The sequence below is a fragment of the Trachypithecus francoisi genome, unplaced genomic scaffold, assembly GCF_009764315.1.
Source record: "Trachypithecus francoisi isolate TF-2019V2 unplaced genomic scaffold, Tfra_2.0 Contig01461, whole genome shotgun sequence".
NCBI classification, from domain to species: domain Eukaryota; kingdom Metazoa; phylum Chordata; class Mammalia; order Primates; family Cercopithecidae; genus Trachypithecus; species Trachypithecus francoisi.
This window is the reverse complement of record NW_022681433.1, coordinates 19187497-19207274: the sequence shown is the minus strand read 5'-3', so window position 1 is coordinate 19207274 and position 19778 is coordinate 19187497. Positions and strand designations below refer to the sequence as shown.

The 19778-nt window shown below is 43.8% G+C and overlaps 2 long non-coding RNA genes across 2 annotated transcripts in view; both read right to left on the bottom strand.

Moving 5' to 3' along the window:
* The window catches only part of LOC117098579, a 31964-nt gene extending 21566 nt beyond the window's left edge, over positions 1–10398 (bottom strand). The window contains exons 1-2 of the long non-coding RNA XR_004443478.1: positions 10347–10398; positions 6837–7059 (exon numbers count right to left, since the gene is read on the bottom strand). This is a non-coding gene — a long non-coding RNA (uncharacterized LOC117098579). The remainder of the gene's footprint in view (positions 1–6836; positions 7060–10346) is intronic.
* A 5289-nt stretch (positions 10399–15687) lies between these two features.
* On the bottom strand, positions 15688–18377 carry LOC117098589. Its single transcript, XR_004443481.1, has 3 exons — positions 18101–18377; positions 17809–17997; positions 15688–16263 (listed from the first exon to the last, which is right to left on the bottom strand). It is a non-coding gene; the product is annotated as an uncharacterized LOC117098589 (long non-coding RNA).
* Positions 18378–19778: the final 1401 nt, after the last annotated feature.

Here is a 19778-nt window from a genome sequence, read left to right as displayed (position 1 = left end):
ACTGGGGACTCATGGAACACATGGCCATCGCTTCTGGAAGAAGCAAGGACTAGGCTCTTTATTTAATATCAATTTATGCCACTTTCAGAATGAACCACCCCTTCCCCATCCCAACCACGCTGCCACAATGGGTCCAACACACTGGGTTGTAAAGAGTTGACTTGTGTTACCCATTTTGACAATCCCAAATGTCCTATTTCTAAGTTCTCACCTCATTCCCTCTGCTTCCCCTAGAGGCTTAAAGTTGACTGCAGCCCTGCAGTAGACCATTAGCCATTCCTCAGAGAAGCAGGCTATCTGTAACTTGACTTCATGAGCCCCACTCTCTTCCTCTCACTCTGTCTGGTAGGATTAAAGTGGGGTCTGACAGACCCTGTTTGCTGGCCTTCTAAATCCCATTCTCCACCTTAGTATCTGCATCCTAGAGATGGGATCCAGTGCAATCAAAATTGGTTAAAAGCAATTCACTGTTGTTATTATTTAGCAACGGAAATATTGGACTGTGAGACGTATTGTAGAGAACAAACTAAAAATGTTAGCCACTTTGTAAATAAAAATGATCATAGAAATTCTGAACAGTTTAAGATCCACTTGATTATTTCCTATAATCTCAGTCAAATTTCTTAACTCTTCTGTGCCTCGAGTTATGTCTTTATTTATTGGGCATAATCTAGTTTTGCCACCTGACAAGAGAGAATGTGGGGAAGTCTAATACACTGTAAGCACCAGAGAAGATACCGAAGACACCCACATTCAGTCCTCGAAGACACCCACATTCAGTCCTCGAAGACACCCACATTCAGTCCTCGAAGACACCCACATTCAAGCCTCGAAGACACCCACATTCAGTCCTTATTCTCTGTGCCAGGCACTGTGCCAAGGACTTTCACAAACTTTGGTAAAACAGCTACAAAGAGGTAGTGCCAGGATTCAAATCCAAGTCTTCCGTCTCCCAATGCTTCTCCCACTTCCTATGCCGATTCATAAACCCTCAGTCAATCCCAGATCACAGACTCCAGTATTCAGATTCTAGAGAACCCATAGGTTGAAGATGACCTTCAATGCCATGGTCTTCCTTTGCTGCAGAGAACACCACTGTCACAGCCTGCTAACCAGGAAAGACCACCCCCCAACCTGCCACCAACATACGCACACAGCTTGCTTTAAAATCACTCTGACTTGGCCAGGCGCGGTGGCTCACGCCTGTAATCCCAGCACTTTGGGAGGCCGAGGCGGGTGGATCACGAGGTCAGGAGATCGAGACCATCCTGGCTAACACAGTGAAACCCCGTCTCTACTAAAAATGCAAAAAATTAGCCAGGCGTGGCGGGCACCTGTAGTCCCGGCTACTCAGGAGGCTGAGGCAGGAGAATGGCGTGAACCCGGGAGGCGGAGCTTGCAGTGAGCCGAGATCTCACCACTGCACTCCAGCCTGGGCGACAGAGCGAGACTCAGGCTCAAAAAAAAAAAAAAAAAAAAAAATCACTCTGACTTTACAAACAAAAAAATGATCCTGGAAGGACTGGACATTCTGCTGACCATCACAGAGGCAGCTGGCTGCGATCTTCCCTTCAACTTAGAACATCGGAGGTCTAGTTCTCAGACTGCAGTAGGAGAATAGACAAATTGTCCCTCACTCCTCACCCTTCTGTGATGGTCAAAGATATATTTGGGTGCACTGGACAGCCCTTCAGTAATCTCTTTGCCCTGGGACTACTTCCAGAATCTTCCCCTTCAGCTTCAAAGCCTACACTTGAGTCTCCATGCCCACCCCCACAGCTCCTTTTTGTTGTCTGCATCCGTAGTCCAGCCTAGCCCAACCCGCCCTCTGCCTTTCCTCTGTGCTCACCATTGAGGCTGTGCAGGAGCCACACTGGGAACCTGAACAGTCTTCCTGCCCCAGCCCCTCAGGCTCCTAGGCTCTGAGACTAACCCCCACATTATTTAGTTATAGTTGGAACACTCCTTTGCATTTCTATCACTTACCTTTCACAGAGGAGGGAAGGCAGCTCAGATTCATCCCCAAAAGTTACTTTCTCCAACCTAATTCTGACCAAACACACAATCTATATGCTTTGTTAGTGCAGTTCCTAAATTTACCTACAGGATGAATATAGATTTCATATGTAACCTGTAAACTTGTATTACAGAGCATATTTTATATAGATTTCATATGTAATCCTGTAAACTTGTATTACAGAGCATATTTTATATTGACACATATCATGCAATTCATTCTCATCACATTTGTGGATGACACACTTTAGGAAGTATTTCCTTCCTAATATATTTTAATATTGTATTTAAGAATATAAATGTTTTACAAAAAGTTTGCAAAAATTAGCTTGGCATGGTGGTGTAGACATGTTGTCTTAGCTACCCAGGTGCCTGAGGTGGGAGGATCTCTTGAGCCCAGGAGGAGGCTGTAGTGAGCTATGACTGCGCCAATGTACTCCAGCCTGGGTGGCACACACACACACACACAAAACAAGAATATAAATGTTTGATATAATATATATTTTATCCTTTTCCTTACTAATTCTATTGGTGCCTAACTTTTCTACTCAACTTTTGCATTAAGTTTATCAAATGAATGATCCAGGTGATATCAAGACCACATATCATTTTTTCATATTATCCATGTTATTCAGTAAATGTTTAAGTATAAATCAAATATATTCACTGAACTTAGCTGCAGGAAGAAAAGAATGAACAAGCAATGCTCTTAGCCCGGGGGAGTTTATTATCTAGAAAGGGAAAAAGTTAAGAGCACAGCCACTGTTCCACTAAAATGCAGAATGAGGGAAGACTGTCTCAGAGGCATAAAGAAAGCTGTCTAGAAACACAGAGGAGGGAGAGATTGTTCTGGCTGACTGTAGGGCTAGAGATTAGAAATAGAATCAGAAAAGAGGACGAGATCTGTGGCATGTGAGGGTGAGGGCATTTATGTCAGTCAAAATGGATGAAGAGGAGATTCCAGTCCAGCATGGCCAGTCAGAAGACAGGGGAGGCCCCAGCATGTGGGGAAGCTGCAGTTAACTTTTTCCCAAAGCCTCCCACTGGTGAAGGAGAACTGAGAGAAATAATACCAAAAGCCGCCCAACTGAAAAGGAAGGTGTGGATTCAAGAGACACTGAAAGAGGTGCTTCAGACTGTGACACGGGCTGGGTGCGAGAAGGAAAGCCGACAGTGCCCTTTCTAAGCACTAAGCACTGTATTCTACGTGTCTGATGCAATAACGCTAAATCCTCAGGATAAACTCTACAAGAAAAATAAGAAACCAAGACATACATGAAAGAGCTGGCTGAGGGCCAAGTTACTAGAACCTTCAAGGCTCCAACAAATTGAGACGGTGTTTGCAGGCAAAGGGGAGTTGCACTGAGTTTTGAACAAGAACACGGCCTGGAAACATAGGCTGGTGAGTAAGCAGGTGACCTCCAGGGTCAGACTTTCTGGGCCTGTACCCACTGGATATGTAGACTTGGACCAGTTCTGGGAGGATAATAACAGTCCTGCCTACTTGGAGTAATGTGAGAATTAAATAAGGGAATACAAGTAAAGCATTTAGAGCAAAGGGTCAGAGTTTTCAGAGCCAGTTCCAGGCAGGCTGCACGGCAGCTGTGCAGAAGGGGAGACACCCTGAACAGGTCAGGCACTCACAGGACCACCTGCTGATGCTGTCCGCTGGACATGACGTGCTGATGAGCTAAACTTGCAAGGATGTGGATTTAAAAGACATTTAGGTCTGTAATCCCAGCACTTTGGGAGGCCGAGGCAGGTGGATCACCTCAGGTCAGGAGTTCAAGACCAGCCTGGCCACCATGGTGAAACCCCGTCTCCACTAAAAATACAAAAATTAGCCAGGCGTGGTTGGTGGTGGGTGTCTGTAGTCCCAGCTACTTGGGAGGCTGAGGCAGGAGAATTGCTTGAACCCAGAAGACGGAAGCTGCAGTGAGCTGAGATCACACCACTGCACTCCAGCCTGGACAACAGAGTGAGACTCTGTCTCAAAAAAAAAAAGAAAAAAAAAGACATTTAAAAGAAGAATCTCAGAATTTGACCACTGGTTGAGTATCAGAGAGAAAGATCAAGGATATCTCTCAGGCTAGATTACTGGGAGACTAGGGGTGCCAGTAGCTGACAAGAAAGTCGAAGAAAACAACTGGGTGTTTGGAGTGGGAATGTTGTGGGGTGGTGTGTTTAATTTTATCACCAGTGGAATGTCCAAGTAAAGATGTCTGACAGCAGGCAGTGTGAAATGCTTCCTAAAACACAGGAGAAACGAAATTCTATAAGGCTTGTCATTATTCCCACGGTGAATTTCTACTCAGTCTTCAAAACACAGCTCAAAGGCTACCCCTTGTGTGGAGTCAATTGTGTTGTGCCACTATCCCTAGCATTTATCCAATTGCACTGTATTTGTTTAACCATCTGTATCACTGAGCTCCTTAAGGAAAGAAATGGTGTCTTGCCTTCATCCTTGCATTCATGCTCAGTGATATATGGTTGAATTGGCAAATGGATACAAACATCATTTCAAGAGCCTTGTGAATGTAAATCGTGAAGATACATGATATTCCAAGGGAGAGTGGAGAGAAGGAAGAGAAGATCAAGGACAGATTTCCCCTTCGGAGGACTCCTGCATTTAAAGGATGGCAGGAAGAGGAAAATGTCATTGCTGGAGGGCACAGAAAGATAGAGAATAGTGAGGTCACTAGAGAGTGGAGCCCTACGTCAGACAAGCCAAAGGAGGTTTCCACAAGGAGAGGGCATTGGTGTCTTGTGCTGCGGGGGCAGAGACGGAAAACACAGGCACAGCTGTAGGTGGGGGCACGCCTGGGGCCGGGGCTGGCGGGGGGAGAGTTCACAGGGGAAGGAAGGATGCTAGCTACATCTGAGGGGTCAGCCAGGACTCGGTGCTGAGCCAGTGTTGGCCTGGCATCCCCAAAGCCTCTGAGTTTTCAGGGAAAGCCAGGATGCAGATACATATATAAATATTAAACCTTAGTGACGAACTCAAGTTTTAAAAAATAAAAATAGGATGCCCAAGGCTACATGGGTCTAACAGATCCTACCTGACCTGGAGGCAGCCAGTGTATGACCTCCAGTGAGGAACGAGAAGACTGAGAGAGCAGACATCTGAAATGGTGTCAAGTGCCGAGGGATCTAGCAATGAGTTGGATGTTGAGGAAACAGAGGCACAACACATGGAAATGAAATTCTCTTGCCAGGTCTTCTTGACTTCCTGGACTGTGACAAACGGTCATCTTGGGAAGACCGCCTACACCAGATGTGCTTATCGGAATCTACTCACTCAGAACAGCACGGGTTAGTTCCACTTACTGCTTTGAGAAAGCTCAACGGGCAGAGGCAAAATAAAAGCTGCTGTCCCTAAAAGCCTCACTATAACACCTGCGGGGTATTATATAGCTGTGACTGGATTTAATCAGTTAAGGTCATACTCATTAGCATCCATTAGTGTCTTTTGAAGTCCTGTGGAGGTCCCGGGAGATTCAGATCCTGAAGTGATTTTGTTTTGGCTGCTGCCTGCTGGGAAACCAAGATAAGAGCCTCCAGAGACTGAAAATACAATAGAGGTTCACAGTGGAAGGACTCTTGGCTGAATCTATTCAGTATTAGTCTTGCCTTCCAGAGAGCCTTTGACTGGTAAGGACGTCTGAGTGTTAGTCCTCCACTGAGCTCTTACTGCGTAACTCAGGCAAGTTGTTCACCCTTTTACACTTGGTTTTCTCATCAATAAAATTGATATAACGATAGCAAGGCTAAGACTTTGTGGAGGAGGTTTTATGTATTTATCATAGTGCAACATGAAAGTGAGCGCTTCATTGTGTGTGTGTCTGGAGAGTATGCATCGTAAGTGAAAAAACATCTAAAAACTGAGATACATTTGTCTTTTCTTTTAGTCCATTATCTCCAAATGACAGACTAGACTGACATCACAGACACACATTCAATGAGCTGTTTGCAATCACAGTCTTCATCTCTTGAAAACATTCATACTGGTTTCATTTCAAAGGCAGTGCTGTTTGAAGGCTGTGAAGTATCTTATTGGAAAGCTCCAGTAAACAGTATCTTATTTCACTGAGAATTTCTGGAAAGTTACTTCAGAATTTTTCAAGATGGTACAGGACAATCCTGCTCTACTCAAAAGAAGCAGAGGGTAATTTAGTAGCTGTGGTTGAAATTAAATCATGTTGCCAAAACAGCGTGAAGAATCTCGCTGAGGACTTTAATGGTATCATTCTCAATTTCATGAAAGCTAAGTACAACTTAGGGTTTCTGATGCACTCTCTTACCGCACAGTTCTTCCATTTAATGTTTCATCTTTACCGCCGCTTTGATGTATGAATTTGTTTATTTTGTAATTGTTTTGTTTAAAGACACCCTATGATTATTTCACTGTTGTGCCCATTCTTGCAATCCATGGGATTTAAAAAAATCTGCCTATCGCAGGTAATCTCTAGGGCCATTCTGCCAAAAGCAAATAGTGGGATTAAAATCCCACACACATGCAAGAAGCAGCTAGGAATGCACTGGAGTCAATTTAAATATATACTAAATATAGGATACATGCATCCAGTAGAATGCAGATGTGATTTTATCCCAGTTCCAGGCTTGTGCATTTTAAGCACCTCTTCCCTCCAGCCAGTGCTGCTGGTGGCAAAGAGCTACTCTTAGGTGACCGGGGAGACACCCCTCTGCTTTCGGATAATTCTGCCCCAGAGCAAGGACCTGGGTGAAAGCTGTAGACAGGAGCACTGCTTTGGCCCACCACATACAGAGACATATTCTTGCAGGCTTAAAAAGAAACTGACCTGACATGTTTCCTCAGCGCAAAACTCTTCTGCCCTTAGGACACCATTTCTCATCCACATACACCAGTTCCTTGGTTGCAAAGCAAGAGATTGCCCAGGGTTCCTGTGAGGGGCAGGTATTGGGTGTGAAGGCATACAGGGAGGCTGGCAAAGGCAGTTCCTGAAACTGATGGTCCTTGGAAACTATGTACGTTTCTCATGTTGCCATTTTCACATTAAAATCCTAAAAGTAGAGAGAAATTCACTCAGGTTTCTTATAATCATGAGTTTTCATAATCAAAATTATTATATAAGTTAACTGAGTGTATAGGTACTTTTGAAATAAAAGGAAAAGTGACCTGTATGTTATCATTATGTTGTTATTATGAAACAGAGTTTGTATAGTTCTTAGAAGAATGCAAAACACTTTCCTACACTTGAACTCATTCAAGTCTACCAACGACATGGCAAAGACAAGGATGATAATTACAGTGATGATGGTGATGACAATGCTTATCTTAGAAAAAGATACTGAGATCCAGAGACGTTCACGATTGGTCAATGTCAGTGTTACTACTATTGTGACTTTTAAGACCATTCTTCCCAACTTCACGCCATTGCCCTATACCAACATTTTATAGAATAGTTCCTATTGTGGAGTTCTGTGGGCAGGCTAAGCTTCTTGTCCACTTAAATAGTAACGGTCAAGCTGAATCAGTTGCACTGGAAGCCTGGATGTAATAGGATCCTTTAACATGTGAACGGCATTCAGTATACCTGAAGTACCAGAAATAAAGGACTTGTTATAATTCAGCACTGCTACATAACAACCTGACAACACCAGCTCTGCGGATAGAGTTAGGGAAACCCCTGCAGTTTTCTCTGGCTATAGCAACTGAGTTCTCTACAAGCCTTCTTGCCCCAGTATTTAGCATTGCACCCAGGAAAAGTCAGTGCACAGTGCAATTTTTAATTGAATGCTTATAGAAACATGTCATTTACTCTTCCAAAACATGATTAATGTTGATTCATTTAAAATATTGATCAACAGACATACATCATTGAACACACAAACATGTCTCTCCTCTTAATAAACAAAATGTACACAAACTGAGTATATTTGCCCTCTTTCTACTGATTTGCCTTTCTGTTCCGGACATAAATCCTCTCTAATAAGCTGCACACAAAATTCTGAACCCTGGTGTGTACCTGAAATCTCTTATAACTGTCTTTTTTCCCTCTCATTTCATTGCCTTAGTTCAATCACTTCACAATATCTTTAATTTGATTCTTTACTAAGCTGCTTCTAGACAAGCAATCTGCCCCAATTTACTCACAGTAAAACAAAAATTAGTAAATGGAGTTACTGGGTTGGTGTAGACTAATCAAATGCTCACGGCTTCAATGAATGTTTAGCGAGTTTCTGAAAGCACATGGCTACACAGTTACCTAATTATAAGGCTGTTGTTTTTAGTGGCACTAAGAACAATAATCCTTCTTCTATAAATCTTTATTTCCCTTTTTGAACAGTTTTGATTCATTGTTGCATTATTTTCGATCCATTAAATATGTTGAATATCAAATATATTATTTCATGAGCCTCATCTGAAGTACGGGGAGTTTAAAGCGCAGGGTTTCATACGGTCCAAATCTGAGGACTGGGCCCAGAGGTAAGTGAAGGTACTTATGATTAGATAGAAAAACAAAATTAAATTACTTAATAATTATTTCCAAAGCCTGTAAAGCTTGATCTCATCCTTAGTGGCAATAATTTAAGAGAAATCAATGGTTCTCACAGTTGAGGATGCTTTTCTCCCCAGGGGAAGTCTGCAATGTCTGGAGACATTTTTTATTGTCATGGCTGGAGTTTGGGGACAGCTGTTACTTTTGCCTAGTGGGTCCAGGCCACAGGTGTTGCCAGACATCCTACAGCGCACAGGACGGTCCCCCACAATGAAGAATTATTGTCCCAAAATGTCAGGAGTGCGAGATTGGCAAGCCCTGGTCTAGACTGGACCTGAAAGTTAGTCTCCTGACACCACATATCAGACTCTGAATTACACAGCTAGGGGAATTTATCCAATTTTTTGAGATAGGAAAACAACAACAACAATAACAACAAAGGGATACACTGGTGATGATTTCCATGTTTTCATCACCAGCAGCTGATGCTGTGAAACAATTGCAAGCTATCAGGGACATTTTCAATTCATGATTGCACCTACATGAACCTCTTCATAGGCTGCTCTTCCCTTTGACAAGATTTTAGGCCAAGCAGGCTTGTAGAGGGTGTGCGGAAGACCTACCCAACATCAGGCATTCTGATCTGGATTTGTTTTTCCTCTTCATTTCCTGAACTGACTTGGCTATGGATTAATGTTATCTTTACTCTCTCTTTAAGGCCTTAAAGTGTTGATAGCCGCATATAGTATATTGCATGTCATTTCCATTAGGAAATGCATCAACATCAGTGAATTTCAACGAAAAATGGCCTGCAATAAAACTGTGTGGAGTGTGATTGCAAATATGGAAATTATGTAAGTGCACAAAGCAATGTGATATCTTGTGGGTGCATGTGTAGGTGCTATACACATCTTTAAAATCCATACGGAATTCACCCTGTCTCCACACAGCCATACCACCCAGCTGGGTCCAATTGCAGCATCTCTGCCCTAGATTATTGCTGCGCTCCTTACTGGTCTTCCTGCTTCTGCCATGCCCTTCCTGGAGTCTATTCTCAGCACAGTAGCTGGAATGATCCTATTAAAACATCTGCCCACCCCAGTCATACTTCTTGAACCTGGGCTTCCCCTTGCACTTTCTTCTGAAGCTACACCAACATCTTCATTGTTTCTACAAGGCACTCATCTTCCACCGCCACTGCCTCCTCAGCCAAGGACCAGTCCCCAGTAATCTGTGAGCTCTTCTCCTCCACCTCTTGGGTTCCTCCCTGAATGTCTTCTTTCCGCTGAATTGTTTCCTGGCAAGCTTATCCAAAACTCAGCAGCTTCCCCCAGCCACAACACTCTCCCTTGTGCCCTTTCCTGCACATTTTATCATCTAACAAACCACACATTTTACTTAATATTTTGCTCATTGTCTGTCCCCACACTCTCCCAAATGTCACCTCTTTGAAGACAGGCCACCTGTATTTGTTTGTTGAGCATTTGGATATTCTCTTCTGTGGCGTGCTTAATTTCAAAATGAGGTGTTCTTATTATTTGTAGGAATTCTTCATCTATTCTGGAGAAGTTTGTGTCAAGTGTATGCACTGTGACTATCTCCTCTCCGGTTGGCTTTTCACTTTTTAATGGTGTTTTTGGTAAATAGAAATTTAAGGTGTTGATGAGGTCCACCTGCATGCTTTTGGCTATTTGAAATATTTTGTAATCAACGCTGGGCGCGGTGGCTCACGCCTGTAATCCCAGCACTTTGGGAAGCCGAGGTGAGCGGATCACGAGATCAGGAGATGGAGACAATCCTGGCTAACACGGTGAAACCCCGTCTCTAATAAAAATACGAAAAACTAACCGTGCGTGGTGGCGGCGCTTGTGGTCCCAGCTGCTCCGGAGGCTGAGGCAGGAGAATGGCGGGAACCGGAAAGGCGGAGCTTGCAGTGAGCCCGAAAGGCGGAGCTTGCAGTGAGCTGAGATCCGGCCACTGCACTCCAGCCTGGGAGACAGAGCGAGACTCCGTCTCAAAAAAAAAAAAAAAAAAAATTTTGCAATTAAATATTTTAATTGGAAAAAAAGAGAAAAGGGAAGGCGTTTCTCTTTCACTCTTAGACAGAACATATGGTTCAAAGGATCATTCCTTCCTCCCTCCTCTCTCCCGTCCATGCTATTGTACTAACGTGTATCTAACTCCAGGATCCACACGGAAGGTAATTTTCAAGTGGGTGGGGCCGGCTCTCCAGCTCTTCCTGCCCCGGCTCCCTGGCCTCCCTGGCTTTCCAGGGTACGAGGCTAGCAGCGCACCCGGCCCCAGCTCCCTTGGGGGACAGCGAGCAAGGTGCGTGGAAGGGAGGAGGAGAAGAAAGGGGGAGGGGAAGGGCAAGGGAGGGGAAGGGGTTGGCGGCGGCCTGGAGCTCCGCACGTGCAGGGACGCTGGCGCCGCAGGGCAGGCGGCCAGGGCCTCGGAGGCTGTGCCTCTTTCGAGTTCCAGGAAAGTCCACCTGGACGGGGCGGTAGAGAGACGTGCAGCCCCCGCGGGGCGAGCTCGGGCACACTGGCCCTCCAGGATCCGCAACATTTTCCAACTTGGAAAATGTCCTCTTTTCCTATTGCAGAATAAATACACTAGGAGAGAAAACTAGATCCCTAACTTCAAAACGTTTTAGAACAGAATGTGCCTCTTAAAACTCGCACGGTGGATGACGCCAAAGCAGTCTATTCTTTTGTTTCCAGCAGTTTCCAGTTGAAAAATTCCTTTGGGAATTTCTTTGCATCTCAGGCACAAATTCAACAACAGCCTCAAGTAGCACTGTCTGCATTGCTGAATTCTGATTTCTCTGACCTCTAACGGAAGTCTTCTATTTTACTTTTGGAGGTAACTGAAAGGGGTTGATTTAATCTAAAAGCTCTATTCTCCTGGGGAAAATTTCTTAAGAGATCTTCGCTTTCCCTTGCACTTATTTCAGGGGAATTAAGATGCTGTGTTGTTATATGGCTTGTGATGCAAAGATCTGCGCTCCAGGGAATAGGAAATTTGGTCTTGATGAAGATAGTATCCTCTTAATAATACCCTAAGTGTTAATTAAGCAAGCACAGTTCTGAATAATATCCGGTATGTAGTTTTTTAATTTTTAGATCTTTTTAAAATTTTTGTGGGTACACAGTAGATATATATATTTATGGGATACATGAGATGTTTTGATGCGGGCACAAGGCATAATAATCACATCATGGAGAACGGGGTCTCCAGTCCCTCAAGCATTTATCTTTGTGTTACAAACAATCCAGTTGCACTTTTCTCGTTATTTTTAAATGTACAATTAAGTACATTTGACTATAGTCAATAATAACCTGCTGTGCTATCAAATAGGAGTTCTTATTCATTCTTTCTATTTTTTTTGTACCCTATCCAATATGTCTTTTTTGAATAGAAAACAGAGCTAGATAAGCTAGTGAAATTTTCACATGAAATTGAGAAACATAAGAAACAAATAGATATGTAGAATAATGTCAAAGAAATTATAAAGGAGAAAAATAAAAGTAACACACTACAAAATAAGACATATCTTAGGAAGAAGAACTGAGGAATGATAAAATCAAAGGGACCAAGTTTTATACATAAATCTTTCTTAATAAAAATTAGTCATTTATTTATTTAGCCAGTCTTCACTGGCCATCTGCTGTGCCACACCGGGTTGAGATGCTGAGCATGGCTACCAATTTATACAAGGGATTCATCTGTTTCTAAGGGTGCCCTAAGGTCAGGGCTGGTCCTGAGACAAATTATGAAATATACACTATGGCCAGGTGCAGTGACTCACGCCTGTAATCCCAGCACTTTGGGAGGCCGAGGCGGGCGGATCACGAGATCAGGAGATCAAGACCATCCTGGCTAACGCAGTGAAACCCTGTCTCTACTAAAAATACAAAAAATTAGTCGGGTGCACCTGTAGTCTCGGCTACTCAGGAGGCTGAGGCAGGAGAATTGCTTGAACCCGGGAGGCAGAGGTTGCAGTGAGCTGAGATCGCACCACTGCACTCCAGCCTGGGTGACACAGCAAGACTCTCCGTCTCAAAAAAAAAGAAAAAGAAAAGGAAATATACACTATGTATCTTCAGCTTTCCTACTCCTCTTTTTGCAACTTTCTCCCAGCCCTTTTCCCCTTTCTATGGTTTATTTTCTAATTCTAGTCATCAAAATTAAAAACTTCTTTTAGGAATTATGTGTGTAGTTAGTGTAGTTATGTTTTGGTCCAAATTTAGGTCAGTGTCTCCTCCCTGTATTTGTCAGCTTGAGGTGCCATAACAAAATACCATAAAGTAGGTGGCGTGAACAACAGAAATTTATTTCTCACAGTTCTGGAGGCTAGGAAGTCTGAGATCAAGATGCCACAGGTTTGGTTCCTGGGGAGGGTCTCTGCCTGGTTTGAGGCAGCTGCCATATTTGTTTGTGCTCCCATGACCTCTTTGGGGTCTCACAGGGAAAGAGAGTGAGCAAGTTCTCTAGTGCCTCTTATTTGTAAGAGCACAGATCCCATAATGAGGACTCCACCTTCATGACCGCACCTAAACCTAATGACTTCCCAAGATCCCGTCATCAATTACAATCAGCTAGGGGTTTTAATGTGCCCCTCAGTGTTCATGTGTGGGAAATGTAATCCTTATTGCCACAGTGTTGAAAGGTGGGACCTTAAGAGGTGATTAGGTCTTGAGGTCTCTGCCCTCATGAGTGGATTAATGTCCTTATCACTGGAGTGGGTTTGTTATCGAGAGAGTAGATTTCCTCTAAAAGTGAGTTTGTCTCTCTCATGCGCACACGTGTTCTCATGCCCGCCTGCCTTCCACCATGGGCTGATACAGCAAGAAGTTCCTTGCGAGAGGCAGGCCCCTCGATCTTGATCTTGGACTTTCTAGCCTCCAGAACCATGAGCCAAATAAATTTTTGTTAATTATAAATTACCCAGTCTCAGGTATTCTGTTATAGCAGCAAAAATAGACTAAGACATCATCACATTGGGGTTGAGGGCTTTGGCATTTGGATTTAGGGGAATGAAACTATTCAGAGTAATACTCTCCCAAAGCTAGTTATATTTAAAAACTTATCTATTTCAATTGAGATATGTGGCTGGCTCCAGTAAAGCAAGTCAGAAGAGGGTGAAGACAAATTCATCATCCAAAGAAGATAACAGAGGGCCCTTTCTGTTACCCACAAGCATCCCATGCTTCATTATTGATAGGAACACATTTTATTATTGCCGTCCCACGTTTTATTATTGATAGGAGCTTGAAGGACTACTTATTTAACTGTAAGTTTGAAATAACTTGAGTTATAGTCAAAAAGAAAGTCTTGAGTTGGGTCAGATATTCCAGGATTTACATCACGGAACAGTAAAAAAAAATGTTCTGTCTGCAATCTGCTTCTCCAAAGACTCCAGTTGGAACACTCAGAGCAGTATTTGTTAACAGCAATAAGTTGATATAATTGAGAGGATCCAGAACAAGGCACCAAAATGATCAAAGGAGTGACTTGTGCATTTAGATCAAAAGACTTGGCAGTGCAGGTCAAGCACTGGTGGAGAGGGGATACCTGGTACTTGATAAGCGTCTACAAATATTTAAAAGGTATTAACAGGGAGGAAGGCAAGCCCAATTTTGCCTGCTTGGAGGTGACATAATGTAAAACAGTAAAGGTAACACCAAAGAATAAGCAATGTAGCCAGAAGATCAGGATCTATTTCTAGCAAAGAGCTACAATGTGAAGCAAAATTACACAATGTGAAGCCTTAGATCCACTGTACCCCTACGAGAAAGTAACCTTGAACAATTTCTATTTGCAGCTCACTGTGTCTTACATCTTTCTTGCCTGTATTAGCTCATCATTGAGTACTTAACAACTCACCTCCTTCTCTACCTGTTACCCAAATCCATCAATGACAGTATGCCTGTTTTTGGAAGAATATGATTTATGTAGCCAAGCTAAGATAGAAATTTGCAAACAGAAGCCAGGCGCGGTGGCTCACGCCTGTAATCTCAGCACGTGGGGAGGCCGAGGCAGGCAGATCACGAGGTCAGGAGATCGAGACCATCCTGGCTAACACGGTGAAACCCCATCTCTACTAAAAATACAAAAAATTAGCCGGGTGTGGTGGCAGTGCCTGTAGTCGCAGCTACTCGGGAGGCTGAGGCAGGAGAATGGCGTGAACCCGGGAGGCGGAGCTTGCAGTGAGCCAAGATCACACCACTGCACTCCAGCCTGGGTGACAGAGCGAGACTCCATCTCAAAAAAAAAAAAAAAAGAAAAAGAGAAATTTGCAAACAGAAAAGTATTTGAACAGCTGTTTTCATTTTATGTGTTCCATATGCAGCACTTTTGTTAATTCAGGAGTACAGAGTTTAGAATTCGAATTTTAAGAAACAGAAGCAAGCTTGAGGTGATCCACTCTCATCAGAGAGGCTAGGTGACTTCTATAAAGTGCATGAGCCAGAGACTTCTGCACAATGCACAAAACAGAGCAGAGACTAAAACCCAGGTCCTCACCAAAGTGGGGTTTGATTATTGTCAGGTAGCGTTACCTTTTTTTGCTTTTAGAGACAGTGTCTCGCTCAGTTGCCCAGGCTGAAGTGCAGTGGTGCAATCATAGTTCATTGCAGTCTAAAACTCCTGGGCTCAAGTGATCCTCCTACCTCAGCCTATAGAGTAATCCTTTTTCATTTTTTAAAAAATGCAATAGTTTCCATTTCTCTTTTTTTTCCTAAAAGCTATGACAAACAAATTTTAGGACTTTTTTTTTCCTTTGCTGCATTTCCAGTCTCACACTTTTATTATTGCTTAGGGTGGATTTACTTAAAATTCTAAACCAGGTTTGTTAATGGTAAAGCACTTATCTTATCCTAGGGGAACAAGGCCTTGCAGCAAGGCCTGAGCAAACGTCAACCCATCCATTGCCTTTCACACACAGTGAGATGCCTGCGCTGAGGGGAGGCTGCTCCCCTACACGTGAATGGAGCAGAGGCTCAATACAACTTCTCCACTTAGATGGAGCCTCCAGCGGGGCACACCTGAGTCTGAAACAGGAAGCTGTTAAGCTGTCAAGAACCATGCTTGGAGACATTCTTACTAAACAAAACATTTTACTGAAAATTAAGCTATGGTTATTTCTTCTGTACCTCCGTAAACCAAAAAGTGACTGAGACAGGGCTCCATTAATTTAGAGGTTTATTTTGCCAAGATTGAACACATGCCCAGGAAAAAGAGACGCAAGTTACCATAGGATCTGTGGCCTGTGCTTTTTTCCAAAGAGGGTTGTGAGGACTTCACTATTTAAAGGGGAAAGAGTGGGTAGCAGGGGAAGGAGGAAAGGAAAAAAAGGTAATGAGGCAAATTGTTACATTCTTGTGGGGCTTTGATGGGGCTCACTGAATCCACATTTTACATGTGAAAAGAGGGAGTAGAGGAACTGTCAATAATGCATTCATCCTAAGCTAGGTAAATCTGCACTTTACATAGGATAAAGTAAACCCAGAGTAGAGGAAGAAGTCAAATATGCTTTTGGCGGGGGTGGGGGGGGTGATTTCTCGTCTTGCCTTTGTCCCGTACTTATGGGATAAGTGTTCATTTACACTGTCAGGATGAGATTCAACAGAACTCTGTTTGGGGCTGGTTCATGGGAGGGATATGTATTCTGAAAGATTTGGGAGCCCACAGGGAATTCTTGTGAGCAATCTGTGAGGGAGTCCGCCCGAGGAGAGAGGTGGCCTTCTGTGATTGCTGCTCTCTGTTTAGGAACGAAATGAAGGCAGTTTTATATGACTCAGTTGCCAAACTTCACTTTTCCCTTTGGCATAGTGAGTTTGGGGTCCCGAGATTTTATTTTCCTTTCACACCTCAACGTTTCCTAGCGACAAGATGATTGTGGTGTGTGAGCTGCATCTTACAGTAATGAACTGCGTATCTCACCTCCTGGACTCATGCTCTGTTCACTCCCTATTTGGTCCTCAGCACTGAGCTAGATAGGAGTGATACGAAGATGAATAGGACGTGGCTCCTGCCTGCAAAGAGCTCAGGGTCTAATGTGCAAAGTCGCAATGCAAACCAATTTATAGGGCTGTGCTGTAGGTGCGGTGGTGGAGCGAGGCTGAGTGTATGATAGAGCCTTCAAAAAACAGAGGAAAGAGGCATCTTACCCTGGTGAGGTTATGGAGAGCTTCCAGATCAGTCTTACTTTTTTTCGGTTGTTAAGCATCCTTCTCTCCTACTTCTCTCCATATATACAAAAATATATAATAAATATTCCTATAGAGGTTTTACTGGGTTTATATCAAACTTGTCATGCAACTGGCCTTTTTAAAAGACTCAAAAAAAAAAAGACATATCCTTCCTACGTAACCAGTTCATTTTTTTTTAAATAGCTACACAGTATGTATTTCTGCAATTTAACTATTGCTCGGCTTTTAGACAATTAGGTTGTTTCTAATTTTTATTCATTGGTAACGTAATCTGGAGGACAGCCTCTCCTCTCATTTTGGTCCCAGTGGGGCTATCTGCCTGCCCCAGGGAACACGGGGATGGGTCTTTGAGGTCATCCCCTTCAGCCGCTGAGGTCTGGGATCCTCCACTGGCCAGCACTCTCTTCACCCAGTGGTCTACAGCAGGCTGCCTGGTGCTTTTCAGAAAACCATGGATGAGGGCCCATGCTGTTTCCAAAAAAAAAAAAAAAGTATGATCCTAAGACCTTCTTCAGATCAAATACACATTCGCCTCCAGAGTCCCTGAGTATACTTCCCCTGAAAGACTAAGGAGGCATTTTAAGTACCCTAAAGTGTTTCAGCATTAAAGGCAAGAAAGGGGAGGAAATGGAGGGATGTGGTGGTCAAGAGTTGTTCGTGGCTGGGCACGGTGGCTGATGCCTGTAATCCCAGCACTTTGGGAGGCCAAGGTGGGTGGATCACCCAAGGTCAGGAGTTTGAGACCAGTCTGACCAACATGGAGAAACCCCGTCTCTACTAAAAATACAAAATTAACCGGGCGTGGTGGCACATGCCTGTAATCCCAGCTACTCAGGAGGCTGAGGCAGGAGAATCGCTTGAACCCGGGAGACAGAGGTTGCAGTGAGCCAAGATTGCACCATTCCACTCCAGCCTGGGCAATAAGAGCGAAACTTCATCTCAAAAAAAAAAAAAAAGAGTTATTTATGTGTGTTTCCTCTGTTGTTCCACACGAGAGGGTCCATGTCTCTCTGTTTGGTCCTTTGGAGGACATTCTGGGTAGGTCTCCCCAATGCCTCCTCTCCTCCCCTAGTCCTCTCTTCCCCTGTCCACACCTTTCTCAGTAGCATCAGCTCCACCCTGGAGGACTTAGAGGATGACTCAGTGCAGCCTCCCTCTCTCTGTGTCATGCTGGCATCTCTGGAAAATGCACAAGCCCTTGTGCCAAGGAAGGGGGAGGGACATAAACGGGCATGGCTTGTCTGTCCACCAGTGAAGCTGAGGCTGATTAATAACCCAAGTACCTGAAGAAAACACAACTTACCATTAATCTACACGAGGAATTTGTTATCAAGCCCATGTCTTCTGTCACTTTGACCCCGACTGTACTCCGTACAAAACAATCACCTTGGCTGAACTGAGTCAAAGGTGCACCAGGCTCTCTCCTGGCCGAATTTCCGTGATGAAGTCCCCGTGTTAGTTAGCTGAGAACTCCTCTGCACGGGCCATCAGGGCAAATGGCACCATTAGCAATCATTTTTTCTCTAATCTCCAAGTTGCTCTTCTGAGAGCAGAGGTGAACGCACACATAATGTTGAAATGGATGGCTGGGCATGGTGGTTCATTCCTGTAATCCAGCTAATTGGAAGGCAGAGGTTGGTGGATTGCTTGAGCCTTGGAGTTTGAGACCAACCTGGGCAACATAGCAAGACCCTTACACTAAAATAAAAAGTTAGCCAGGTGTGGTGGCTCACACCTGTAGTCCTAGCTACTCCAGAAGCTGAGATGGGAGGATTGCTTGAGGTCAACGCTGCAGTGAGCCATGATTGCACTACTGCACTCTAGTCTGGGCAACAGAGCAAGACCCTGTCTCAGAAAAAAAAAAAAAAAGACACTCTTGTTAATTACCCTTGCACATGTAGGTTGCATTCCCAAGACTAGAATGGAAAAGTACAGCCACATTGTCCTGTACCAATTTATAATCTTGCTGTCAATGTATGACAAATGCACATTCCCCTGTGCATCACCAGCTCCAGCTCCTCATAGGTGGAGGACTTGACAGACGGGACAGAATTGGGCAGGAAGGAGAGCAAGGAGACGTGGGGGCCAGGAAGTGTTGGATGAAGCAGTGCCAGGAAGGCACAGAGGAGAGGCCAGCACACAGGGAACTAAATGCTTGCATCCACACTCGCTTGTTTATTCATTCAACACATGCTCTTTCAGTGCCTAGTACGTGCCAGCCCTAGGTATTCCCTGTGTTGGGCACCGTGCTAGGCATTGGGCGTACATTGAGAAACAAGACAGGCTTTGTGGAATACAAAGCTCAGAGTTGCAAAGGAACCAGGCTGGAGGCTCCGTGGAGGGGAGACGACATGCCCTCGTGTAAGCAAGTGTGTGCTCCACCCTACAGGCAAAAGGGGAATGACAGGATCTTGTGGGAGGTTTTAGATTCATAATGGTGACTATAAGGAAAATGGATTCATGTGAGACTTTGGGGCATGGTGAAGGAAATGCTTGTGTTTACCGTCTTAGGAAAGGTGATGAGCTAGTACACTTCTGAATTAAATTAGAGAGTTTGTCTCAAGGTGAGAGCTCAGGCTGCACTGTCACATGTCAAGAAATCATTTATACCTTAAAAACAGTTACCTAAAAATGACGTCAGAAGACATACAAACACTGAAAACCCTCCAGCACATAAACGAAGTACTCTGAAGGTGACTTGATGGCTTGAACTCCAGTTCAGGGAAGTCCTGGCTTTCCTAATCATAACACAAAATCCAGAAATTAGAGGAAAAGGAAATGTAAAATGCACATGAGTGACGCTGGGGGAAGGGAATGGAAAACAACATTCAAAATGAGAATGGAAGGAAAAACGAAGTAAAATACAGTCTAATACAATACAACAAATAAAACGAATCAGGAAAAAAAAAGTCTGTGCATGAATAATAGTAGACCATGAGCCAAGAATCATCTATTTGAGTGACTGTGTTATATATACACACACGCACACAAGCTTAAGATGCAAGCAGCAGATTGGGAGACAATATTTGCAAATATATGAGATCCACATTATTACTTAAAACAC